This window comes from Heterodontus francisci, chromosome 12, assembly GCF_036365525.1.
Source record: "Heterodontus francisci isolate sHetFra1 chromosome 12, sHetFra1.hap1, whole genome shotgun sequence".
Classification (NCBI taxonomy): domain Eukaryota; kingdom Metazoa; phylum Chordata; class Chondrichthyes; order Heterodontiformes; family Heterodontidae; genus Heterodontus; species Heterodontus francisci.
Genome location: NC_090382.1, coordinates 58,929,411 through 58,941,906, shown reverse-complemented (window position 1 = coordinate 58,941,906; position 12,496 = coordinate 58,929,411). Strand labels below are relative to the sequence as shown.

Sequence of the window (12,496 nt, the reverse complement as noted above, 5' to 3'; positions counted from 1 at the left end):
CCGAAGGGCCTGTTTCAGTGCTGTATCTCTAAATAAAGTAAAGAGCATTTAGTCATTTTTAACTGGTCTTGAAATCATTTTCATTTCAACATTTTGTTGGTGCTTAAAAAATATCAGGAATGTGGATTTAGTACTTCAATACCCAAATGGGACTTTGGATTATAAATAGAGGGTCATAGAGAGATACAGCACTGAAACAGGCCCTTCAGCCCACTGAGTCTGTGCTGACCAACAACCACCCATTTATACTTAATCCTACATTAATCCCATATTCCCTACCACACCCCCACCATTCTCTTACCACCTACCTACACAAGGGGCAATTTACAATGGCCAATTTACCTATCAAACTGCAAGTCTGGCTGTGGGAGGAAACCAGAGCACCCAGCAGAAACCCAGTCACAGGGAGAACTTGCAAACTCCGCACAGGCAGTATCCAGAACCAAACCCGGGTCACTACAGCTATGAGGCTGCAGTGCTAACCACTGCGCCACTGAGCCACCCACAAATTATTAGATCTAAAATGATAAATTTCATGCACAATGAGAATTAAACATCACAATAATAAATTGTGTTTTCTGTCTACAGTTCTTTGTAAATGTTGCACTCAGCAAGATACAGGATTGCAGCATTAATGCAACTTAATGTCAATTAACAGCATTAGGTCAGACATAACCCAGATCAGTTCCAATTCAGAGCTTACTCTCTCAGCCTCCGAGCAGCAAATTCTATTGCAGCAAATATTGGTAAGTGTAGAATTCTAGTCAGATGCATGTTGTGGGTTAATGTCTACTGGGCACTGGATTATAATTCGCTAACTCAATAAAATGAATGTAGTAATTAGTTTAATACAATTTAGTTTTGAATAACAGTACAAATCACTACCAAGAGTTAATAGCAAGTTTGATGGTAAGCAGTGGCTCAATCATATCAACATAGTTCACTTTCATAGATTCAGTTGGAGCTCCCTGAATGTTATTTGTTTAATGCATTTCATTTGCTCACAAGTTAAACTACTTAAATTTTTAATTATTTTGTTCTTTGCTCCCAGAGTCAGCAGAAAACCACTCCATCGTTCCCATGGAAATGAATTTTTTCCATTATTGCTGGAGAATTTAGATAATTGCAACGTTGTTTTCTTAAGCAAAGAAATGGGACTTACTGTTTGAATTGTGTTCAATTGCAGATTGCAGTGTTAAAATAGCTGCTACCAACTTTAAAAATGGTTAACAGTCATATCAATTAATTCAATGAAATGTCTGCTGCACTCTAGCCCACTTGACATTCTGATGCAGCTGTTCCTCCAATTGAGATTGTGATTTCTGCTGTTGCCAGCCTTCTGTTTGGACCCATCTATTAGGCAGCTGAGTGTGTACCACTGGAAATGTAGGGAAGAATTTGAATGGAACTGATGTGCGCACAACTGTGGTTGGGGGTGTTGGTTGCCAGCAGTGGGTCAGGAACCCAAATCTGAGTATAGCGGGCTTTGCCTGGCTGTTACCTCAGCCATAGCAATAGCATCCCATTTCCCTGTCCAGTTACAGGTCTTGGCATGATGATGGCCCACATCTGTCAATGGAAGGGTTTTTATCGAAAGGGACACCGGCAGGAGTCAGAATGGCTCCAGTGGAGATTTATTAGTGAGGTTTCAGCAACCAGAGGAATGGAAACACAACATGGGAAGGCTGACCCACCCCCAGTTCTCTGACAATTCTCTGGAGGTCTCTGGCAGTCTGTGAGAGTGCACAGAGAAGTACCATTCCCTGCAGATGGGAGGAAGAGGCCAGCCTCACAAACCAAATAGATGTCTCTCTGGAAGGGGTTGGCAAACTGGGAAGCAGGAGTGTGTCCCTCAGCGCTGGATACAGTACTGCAAGAGGTTCAATGATTCAATAACTTCAAGAGGACAGGAAAGTGAGTGGCATCCCACATTCATTTTCCAACACCCACATTCTGAATTCCCAGCATTCTTCCGCTCAGCACTCCTCAGAACAAGACACCTTGCACTCTCATACTCACAAAACTCTCTGCTTTTGTTCCTTGCAGGAGAAAAAAACATCGAACTCCAGGGAGAGACAGAGAACTGGGGTTGGCCCTCCATTGATAGCCACCCTCACCGCTGCAGAGGAGGAACCCATGGAGACCGGTAGGATGGCAGAATACATGGCCATTGCCAATGGAGAGATGGGAGTGTCCCAGATGCTTGGTGACAGAATTACATATCACACTACCACATGGCACAGAACAATCAGTCATGTGGATTTGCTGTCCTCACTACTTTAAAAATGAACATCTACAGAATAATGACTTTTGTCATACAGGCCCCCCCACCTGTGGCACAGTGGCGCAGTGGTTAGCACCACAGCCTCACAGCGACCCGGGTTTGGTTCTGGGTACTGCCTGTGCAGAGTTTGCAAGTTCTCCCTGTGACCGTGTGGGTTTTCGCCGGGTACTCCGGTTTCCTCCCACAGCCAAAGACTTGCAGGTTGATAGGTAAATTGGCCATTATAAATTGCCCCTTGTATAGGTAGGGGATGTGGTAGGAATATGGGATTAGTATAAATGGGTGGTTGATGGTTGGCACAGACTTGGTGGGCTGAAGGGCCTGTTTCAGTGCTGTATCTCTAAATAAAAATAAAATTTAAAAACCTGCCAAGAATGAGGCACATTAATTTTGCCACATGGACATTCAATTTTTAAATTGTTTCTGGGAAAAAGGAAGGCCTGTAACAAGAGGTTGCCAAACCCCTGGCTGGAAAGACTTTTTTTTCATACTAGCAGACAGTGTTGGAACGAAGGAACCAGTCGCTGCCCCAATACACGGAAGAGACCTGGTCAAACCAGTTGGTCACGTGACCACCTGCTGGCCAACTGGGGGAGTTTTAAATTGGAGAAATAGTGTTTTGAAGACAGAAAGCTCTTTGCTCCTGGACTAAGAACATCTCTTTCTCACGGAATTGAAGACCCATTGAAGACACATGAACCCCAAGAGAGAAAAGTCTCCTACAGTGAACAAGGTTTAAGAAGAATACTGGGCCCCAACAAAAAGTAAGACTACCCACAATTAAGGACTCTACAGCGAACTCGAAGCACAGGTGTTGGAGACAAGGAGAGCAGTGAAGAGACCCTGTCAGAGGGTGCAGAACACGCCAAGCTCGGCTCAACTGGATGCAGATGCTGAGCCTCAGCATAATCCAAGAAGAGGACTATTCTGGAGCAGCAACAGAAAATGTGTGAGGTCTTGTCAGCATTTGCAGAGGAACTGCACATCATTGGAGAGAGACTGGAGGAGTTTGTCTCAAACATGAGCACATTGATGTCTCAAGCATTTGTGTATGATGTTCATCTCGATGGAGCATCAGATGTGCCAAACAACCAAATGCATACTTGTCCTGAACAATGACCTGCACACTCAGTCTGCTACTTTAAATAGGATGGAGGAAAGAAAAAAAGACTTCCATTTATATAGTATTTTTCATGACCGCCAGACATTTCAAAGCACTTTACAGCAAATGAAATACTTTTGAAATGTAGTCACTGGTGTAATGTAGGAAACACAGCAGCCAATTTGTACACAGACAGCTCCCATAAAGAGCAATGTGATAATGACCAGATAATCTGCTTTTGCGATGTTGAGGGATATATATTGGCCAGGACACTGGAAGTAATGCCATGGGACCTTTTACATCAAACTGAGAAAGTTGTCGGCACCTCGGTTTAACATCTCATCTGAAAGACAGAAAGCCAGCTCCACACTCCCTCAATACTGCGCTGGAGTGTCAGCCTTGATTTTGTGCTCAAGTCCTGGAGTGGGACTTGTACCCGGAACTTGTGACTCAGAGGCAAGCGTGCTACCAACTGAAGTCATGGCTGTCACCTCACCAAAGCCTCACCTTGCCTTAGCCATTGAGTGCCTTAGTGAAGTGCAGCAAAGTGCTCTCCAGCTCTTGGCTAGCAGGAAATGCAGGTGGACCATAAGAGGAAAGATGCAGAAAGGACACAAGGAAGCGGAGAAGACTGCTCATGGCGCTGCCACTTTACATGCCTTGCCACCCCTACCCCACCACTCTCAGTATGCTGCTTCCTGTCTCAGTGGTTGAGTCTGCCCCTGCAATCTTTGGTAGAGTTCTCACGGTTTCAAGAACCCAAGAGGACGTCTGCCATGGGCATCTCAGCTGTCAGGGAAATGAGCAGCCTGCCTCTAGCCCTGCTGAAACTACAGGGGTAGTACATAGAAGTAATAGGAAATGGAAAGAAAGACTTTTTAGTTGGACAAGGGGATTTACTTGGGTATTTATAACAATGTCACTGTCTTAATTTATTTCAAAATGTTCATGAATCATGCACTTTAATTCAAAACTCGTTCATCCACTCATCTCATCATTGCCTCCTGCCTTCCAAATGGACATTAGCCTTGAGGAGAATAGTATGCCCACACCAGCACCCACCAAGCCCCAGCCCCGGCCCCACACTTGCAAACTAAAATTCTGTCCTTACAATCCCACACATAGATCAACAAAGAAGGAAAATAAGGCAGGTCAGTTAAGTGCCTTCTGAAAGTGTTGATGCTTCATAAAAGTACCAACTGTTTGTACAATAGGTATCTTGTTAAACTAGAAGATGGATATTTATAGGGATTTTATGAGAATATGTGTGCAATGTCCTTCAGAATTAATGGAAGTTTCCTGTGAATTTCTATTGTCAGGTGATTGGCCTATTTATACGGTGCTTTATCCATTCAAATCAATAGATGAAGGTTTTTTTTAAGGACACTCCTTGCCAGTCACAGTTCAACAGCTGCTCATTTGTACCTTGTCTATGGGCTGAATTCTATAAGACTGCCGGTGAAATCAGTGGTGGGTGAAAGAAAAAAGAGAACCACGATTCCAAGCACGGCAGTTCATTTAAATAGCCAGGGCAGGCCCACCCCCCCTCGCCCAATCTCTTGGTGGGGGCGGGCTGTCCATCGCCAGCAATGGCGTCAGCTGCCTGTGTGCAGGCGCTGACTCCATTTTTAAAGGGCCATCAGCTCTATCAGGAAATTTAAATATTTAAAGATATATGGAATAAAATTAAATGAATACATTTATTTTGTCCCTCTCCCACCCCCACAATAACAATTAAATTAATTATTTGCCCTTTTCCCCGCCAAAACACTTAGCTTTACTATCTGACCTTCCCCCCCCGAAACAGCACAAACTTTCAACTTCAACACTTTTCACCATCCTTACCCCCATGACGTTAATTTGGCCCCATTTCACCCTGCCCCGTACTGTTAACCTTGCCTCCACCCCCTCCCCACAAGTGCTCCACCTCGTATACCCAGATGGGGATCTGAAGGTGCGGCACTGCCAGCTGAAGATCTATTTAAATATTTAAATTGCAGTCCCGTCGCCGAGCGGCTGGGGGCCGGGAGGGAGGCACCGCCACGAGGTCTCACCGCCGCCGGCATCTTGGGCTGGTCCCTGATGGCGTCGAGGTCTGTGGCGGGCCTCATCCGGGGCCATCTTCAGGCCCCATCCCCCACAGATCCCGACATTGAGGGCTCCATAAAATCCAGCCCAAGTGACTACTATTCATGCCTGAACTTTGACAGCAGACTTTTCAAACAAGGGAGTATCAAAGCTGATCCAATCCTATTCTCAACATTATCCACATGTGCACTTCCAGCAGTTACTGGATAGCAATCAAAATCAGAAACCCTGATGGCTTTACCCTTCCTAAACGAGAGGCCAGAATCCTTGCATGCCTGCTTCCATATTTTATTATGAAATCTGACTGCTAAATATTTCACCGCTAATGTGGCATTAAATTCTTGGGTATGCAACCATCTTCTACCGGCCGACGTGTCCAATCCACAAAAGCCACTGCTATTTAATTAGTGCCAACACACTTGCTATAGCTATCTATCTAAACAAAGTACCCTTTTCCTTCTACTTCAAAGAAATCATATACTCATTCCACGGTTTCCTTGTGTTTGACCATGGAATGAAAGGATCTTTGGGTGGGTCATTTCCCATTCTGAGATACATCACAACTTTTCACCAATTCTTCAATATCTCTACCATTGGATACCAAAAATAGCTTCTTGCTACTTCTTTCATATGAACTATTGTTAAGACCAAGACAGGAGGAGTGCACTGTTTTTTCTACTTCCACTTCTCAAAGGGTCAAAACATATATTTAAATTGTCCCATTTACCAGTACAGTCAATAATATACTCTATTTTTACCAGAATAAAACACACCAACCAAGTTTCTTTAATAACAACAAAATTATCAGTTTATTGTAAAACAAGTCTTATGCAGTAATGAAGTAAAGCATAAACACACAGATGGACATGTTAACATTCCATTTTTACCTTAGCCTGTCAGACTTACACACACACATACACCAGTTAACTGGAAAAAAAATACTTCGGGTGAATACTTGCTCATTTTTGAATATGTTGTGTTCCAAAACTGGCATACAATCTAACCTCCGAGTACACGTAGACAGGTCACTGGGATCTTTTAGAACAGTTCTTTACAGGCGGCATTGAGAATTAATTTAGCAGGCTTTTCTTCAAAGACAGGAGAGGAGATGAATTGACATTGTGGACTTCTCAGGGTCTTTTAGAGAGTTGCTGGAAAGCTGAGCTGTGTTGAGGTCTTCTCTCCTTCCTTAGAAATTCTCTTCTCATCTCGGAAGTTCTCTTCTCTCCTTGGAAGTTGTCTTCTCCTGTCTGACGTTCTATCCCTTTTTAGACAGTTCAACAACTCAAAACAATTCAAAAGAAAAGCCTACGACAGGAGGTCAAACTTTTGACTTCCACCAATCTTGACCTGTCACTTCTTTGTAAACAACTTAGTCAGGTGTCCAAAGTTCTCTGTTGTTTCTTGAGCTGGAAGTCAGGTGGTTTCTTGGAAAGGCTTGTTGTTGTTGCTGGAAGTCAGGTGGTTTCCTGGAAAAGCTTGTTTTCCTCACAAGACCTCTCAGTGCCCCTTTTAAAAACATTGCCAGTGACTTTTTTTCAAAGTCAAGTGGCCTTTACATGACCCCCTTTGAAAACATCTAAGTTAAACATTTCTTCAATCTTTCAAAAATGAATTCTCAAAAAATATATTTAACAAAACACAGAGGAACTTTTGTAACACCTCCATCCTTGGAGGAATGAAACATGATTTTTAAATGTGTTTTATTACAAAGTGTGGAAAAAAATAGAAGATGAAAATATTTGAAAACACACTTTCACACTCATCCCCATTCACTCTTTGCCTATAGTTAATACAGTTTTGGTCGGTACCCTCTTTTCATTCTGATAACTCAAAACAAAATTAGATTCTCGATAAAGCATCTGCAATAACATTATTTTTGCCTGCAATGTGGATAATCTTTAAGTGATAAGATTTTGATAGTAAACTCTATCGGAATAGTCTGGCATTCTGGTTTTTAAATTTTTCCACGAAGTTTATCACCAAATCAGCTGACTGCAACCTTCCAAACAGAGCCACCCCACCCCCCACCCCAGATGTTCCAAGTTGTCCTTCCACGTGTCACTATGGACCAGCACATCATCAAGGTAAACCACACAGTTAGGAAAAGACCATCCGGTGTGACAAAGGCAAATATTCCTTTAGCTCGGGGTGTTAAAGGAACTTGCAGTATCCCTTTAACAAATCTATTTTTGTAGGAAACATGGCACTGCTCACTCTGTCAATACAGTCTTCCAAGTGAGGTATCGCGTCGCAGTCTGCCTTTGTGACTGCATTAACATTTCTGTAGTCTATGCAAAGTCGAGTTCAACCATCACGTTTATGCACTAATACCACTGGCGAACTCCAGCTGATTTAACTGGGTTCAATTAGATGATTTTCTAACATATTGGATTTCTACTTTTACCTGGACCTCCTTCTCCGGATTTAAGCGATAAGGTTACTGTTTTATAGGAATGGATTTTCCTAAATCCACTTCATGTGTGGCTAAGATTGTACATCCTGGATTATCCCTACAGACTCTTTTAAATGCTGTGAGTAACCTTGTTAGGTCTTCTCGTTGTCCTGCATCTAAATATGAAATGTTGTGCCTAATTTAACTCGGGATGGGAAGGTTGACCCCTTTATCCAATTATGTCAAACTCCCAGGCACCAGACACCGGAATACAAACATATGACAAGGAGAAGTTTAGTACAACAGTTTTATTTACACATCAAATAAGTACAAGTCTCACTTCTTGTACAAGATACTACCCGTCAACACAGAGGTGATCAGTCTCTTGTCACGGTTGATCACGGAGCCTCCAGACTCAGGGTCCTGCCTTCAAGAGTTGTTCCCAGGTTCTTGCCGAGAATACACTCTAGCATTAACCCTTATATATTTTTCAAAGGATCATTGCTCAACCCATGACTCACATGATCTTGTTTTGCACAAATCTTCAAGCATTAGCTCATCTTTGGCAAGCATTAACCATTTAGCCACATGGACAGATGTCCAGACTTGTTTGTGATACCCATCGTTAGTTCCCCTTTATCTGTTCCCCTTTATCTATTCTGGTTCAACAGTTCATTCCAGTGGTCACATATCCTTGACCACAAGTTTTGACAGGTCTGCTAGTTTACTTCAGCAGGTTCTGCGCTTATCTTTAGCTGCCTTTGAGCATGCTGGGTATAGAACAATACTTCACCAATTTTTCAAAGCCTACAGTCCCCTTTGATCCTGCAGGGCTATGCCCAAGGGATCGCACTCTCATGACTCTGAGGTAGTACACTTGTACAATTACAATTTTATAAGCGGTGTAGTGTTAAAGAAAGCACAACATAAGCATCACTATTACATAATCAATCACTTGTGCCAACATAATACAGTCGCGATTTTGTTTTAGAGTACATTGATCATTCATTAATTCCTTTTAAGTATCCACTCATAGGTTATACAAATATGCTTGTGTTACATAATTATTTGTCTATCTTTTTATAGAGCAAGATCGAAGACTGATTGCCTTTAAGGTAGCTGTCCAACCTGTGTTCATACATCCTCTCACATTCCTTAATCAATTTCTTAACTTTCCAAATTAAGTATGTCACATATAACACCATGATACCCAAAACCACTATCAGGACATGGGAGATAATTCTAAAACAGGGGTGTAGCTGCACATTTGACTCCCAGTTCCATAAGTCTTCCCACCAAGTAGAATCATTTATCTTGTCAATCTCATCTTGTAGCTTCTTCGATTGTTGTTCTAGATTGCAGTACACTACAGCAATGGCTTCTAGCTGATGTCTCTCTTTAACCAAGCGCGTGGGCAATGGCTGAATAGTATATTTGTATTCCCGGAGGTAATGTATCAAGTCTTCCTTAATACGTTTTGATATAGTTATCGTTTCTGTTTTTTGTTTATGTATGTCTACCAACTGCATCTTCCTTACTCTAGTTGGTAGTTGTGGGTTGAAACAAAACATACGATTGCTCACTGGGCAAGTTCGGTTATGTCCATACTGGTATTCCTTCGCTGTGGTGGTTAAGCACTATCTCCCCTTCCCCATATAGGCCACATGTGTTAGCCCTGCTAATGCTTTCCTCGCCTCCATGGTGCAATTTACAGTGGCACTAAATCCACATTTTGAATCTGCTGTTTTATATATAGGATGAGGACATATGCCCACCTGGTTTTCCAGACTACACTTAGACAAGGTTGTCCTAATTATCTCCTTTCTGATTTCTGCAACATAGGTTAATATATCATATTACTTTATGTAAACCTCAACTACACTTCTTCACACCCTACCTCCTGTAAGGACTCCATTCCATTCTCCCAGTTTCTCCCTCTCCGACGCATCTGCTCTGATGATGCTACCTTCCATGGTGGTGCTTCTGATATGACCTCCTTTTTCCTCAACCGAGGATCTCCCCCCACTGTTGTTGACAGGGCCCTCAACTGTGTCTGGCCCATTTCGCGCACCTCTACCTTCACCCCTTCCCCTCCCTCCCAGAACCGTGACAGGGTTCCCCTTGTCCTCACTTTCCACCCCATCAGCCTCCATATCCAAAAGATCATCCTCCGCCATTTCCGCCACCTCCAGCATGATGCCATTACCAAACGCATCTTCCCCTCCCTTCCCCTGTCAGAATTCCGAAGGGATCGCTCCCTCCGCGACACCCTGGTCCACTCCTCCATTACCCCCACCACCTTGTCCCCGTCCCATGGCACCTTCCCTGCAATCGCAGGAGGTGAAATACCTGCCCATTTACCTCCTCTCTCCTCAGTATCCCAGGCCCCAAACACTCCTTTCAGGTGAAGCAGCGATTTGCTTGTACTTCTGTCAATGTAGTATACTGTATTCGCTGCTCACAATGTGGTCTCCTCTACATTGGGGAGACCAAGCGCAGACTGGGTGACCGCTTTGCGGAACACCTCCGCTCAGTCCGCAAGCAGGACCCCGAGCTTCCGGTTGCTTGCCATTTCAACACACACCCCTGCTCTCATGCTCACATTTCTGTCCTGGGATTGCTGCAGTGTTCCACTGAACATCAACGCAAGCTCGAGGAACAGCATCTCATCTACCGATTAGGCACACTACAGCCTGCCGGACTGAACATTGAGTTCAATAATTTGAGAGCATGACAGCCCCCCATTTTACTTTCATTTTTCGTTATTTTTTTCTTTTTTATATTTTTTACAATCTTTTTTTTTTGCATTTATTTCATTTCATCTTAGTTTGTTCAGTTTGCTTACCCACTGTTTTTTCTCAGGTTTGCACTTGCTGCTGTTCAATATTCAGTCCGTTAACACCTAATCTGTACTAATGCTTTGTCTTTCAACACACCATTAACATATTGTTTGCCTTTGCTCCATGACCTTTTGGTCAGCTATGTGGCCTTGTCCAATCTACACCTTCTCCTTTGTTATCTCTTGCCCCACCCCCACCTCACTTGCTTGTAACCTGTGACTTTTCTAATATTTGTCAGTTCCGAAGAAGGGTCACTGACCCGAAACATTAACTCTGCTTCTCTTTCCACAGATGCTGCCAGACCTGCTGAGTGGTTCCAGCATTTCTTGTTTTTATTTCAGATTTCCAGCATCCGCAGTATTTTGCTTTTATTACTTTATGTAATGTTTTCCCCTTGTTACCCCTATGTTTTCAATTTCGTATAATTGCCTCCCTAGCTTATCTCTTGGAATTACAGGTATTCCCAATACTACTGCAATACTCATAGACCCTGTATTTACACACTCCTGACATTTCCATGCCTTAACATGTTTTCTGAGTTGGCACCTGGTAATTTTATCCTTTGTGTGACTAGCTAAGTACTCCAATTGGATATCATTTATCCAAACTGGCACCTGTCCCACACCAATTTGCCTCAAATTTTCCTAAGTTTGTTCTAACATCCATGAACCATATGTACTACAAACACTTTCATTATTTGAAATATCATGGACCTCCTTTACCTTTTCTATTCTATCATTAATAGTATGAGCATGACCTTCCAGTACTCTTACCAGTCCTGTCACTACATTTGTCAAATCCTGTCCTACTTTAGCTACACCACTCTGTCCCTTTTGTTCCTTTCTCAAAATATCCTTTACCAGCTGACTGAGAGTTCTAACCTTCTGGTCAACACTTTCCAAATCTATAGTATTGACAATTGAAGTTCCCGTATTAAAGACTGTGGCTGCTTCACTCACTAAACTACGTTTACGTCTCTTTCCCTTTATTATTCCCTCATCCCTGAATTCTCGTCCCAGCAATTATTGCAATAACACCTTGTACAACTCTTGGGTCTTCTCAGGGCACCAGTCAGGTAGCTGGATATCTGAGATATTCCATATTACCGGTACCAACTCATGCTGTATGTTATCATATACAATTTTATTAGTTTTTATTATCGCAAGTCTATTTCCTGGTCCTGCAGTTAAGGTAGAGCAAGTGAGATCAGTCACTTATGGCTGCTGGGTTGGTAATTCGGATGTGGGGGTAACATTACAGTGATCATTTAGGAATGCTCTGGATCAGAAGGTGGTGCTAATCCAGCCAACATTAGCAGCATCCAGGTCTTGGAACACGATGTACATCGTGTCTGGAGAAATGTGCAGGTGCTTGTTGACCAGCTCGAACAGAATTTTGGAGTAAGTTTTGTTCTGCTTGCTGCCGATTTTGCCGATGCTGGAGAGGGATCCGAGAGCACAGGGCTCAGTGGATCCCACGAACTGAATCATCTGGTCCGGCACGATGTGCACTGCGATGTACTGCTTGGGTTTGCCCAGCTTCTTGCCCCCATACGCCCACGGTACAGAGCCAAGAGGCATCGACATCATCTTTCTCAATACAATAGAGCCAAGAACCCCCAATGTTGAGTGGTTTCACACACGTTGATCGGTTTCTACAGTCTTTATCATTGCACTGCCATACGGGGAACTCGGGGCCCCTGCTGGGTCCCTTCTTGGCATTCGATACATACCCACTGTCCGAAAGTAACGTTTACAAGAAAGACCCACCACTCGTCCCCATTTTTG

General features: G+C 43.1%; 1 pseudogene; it reads right to left on the bottom strand.

Moving 5' to 3' along the window:
- Window positions 1–11,992: 11,992 nt before the first annotated feature.
- LOC137375705 (macrophage migration inhibitory factor pseudogene) lies at window positions 11,993–12,295 on the bottom strand (annotated as a pseudogene).
- Window positions 12,296–12,496: the final 201 nt, after the last annotated feature.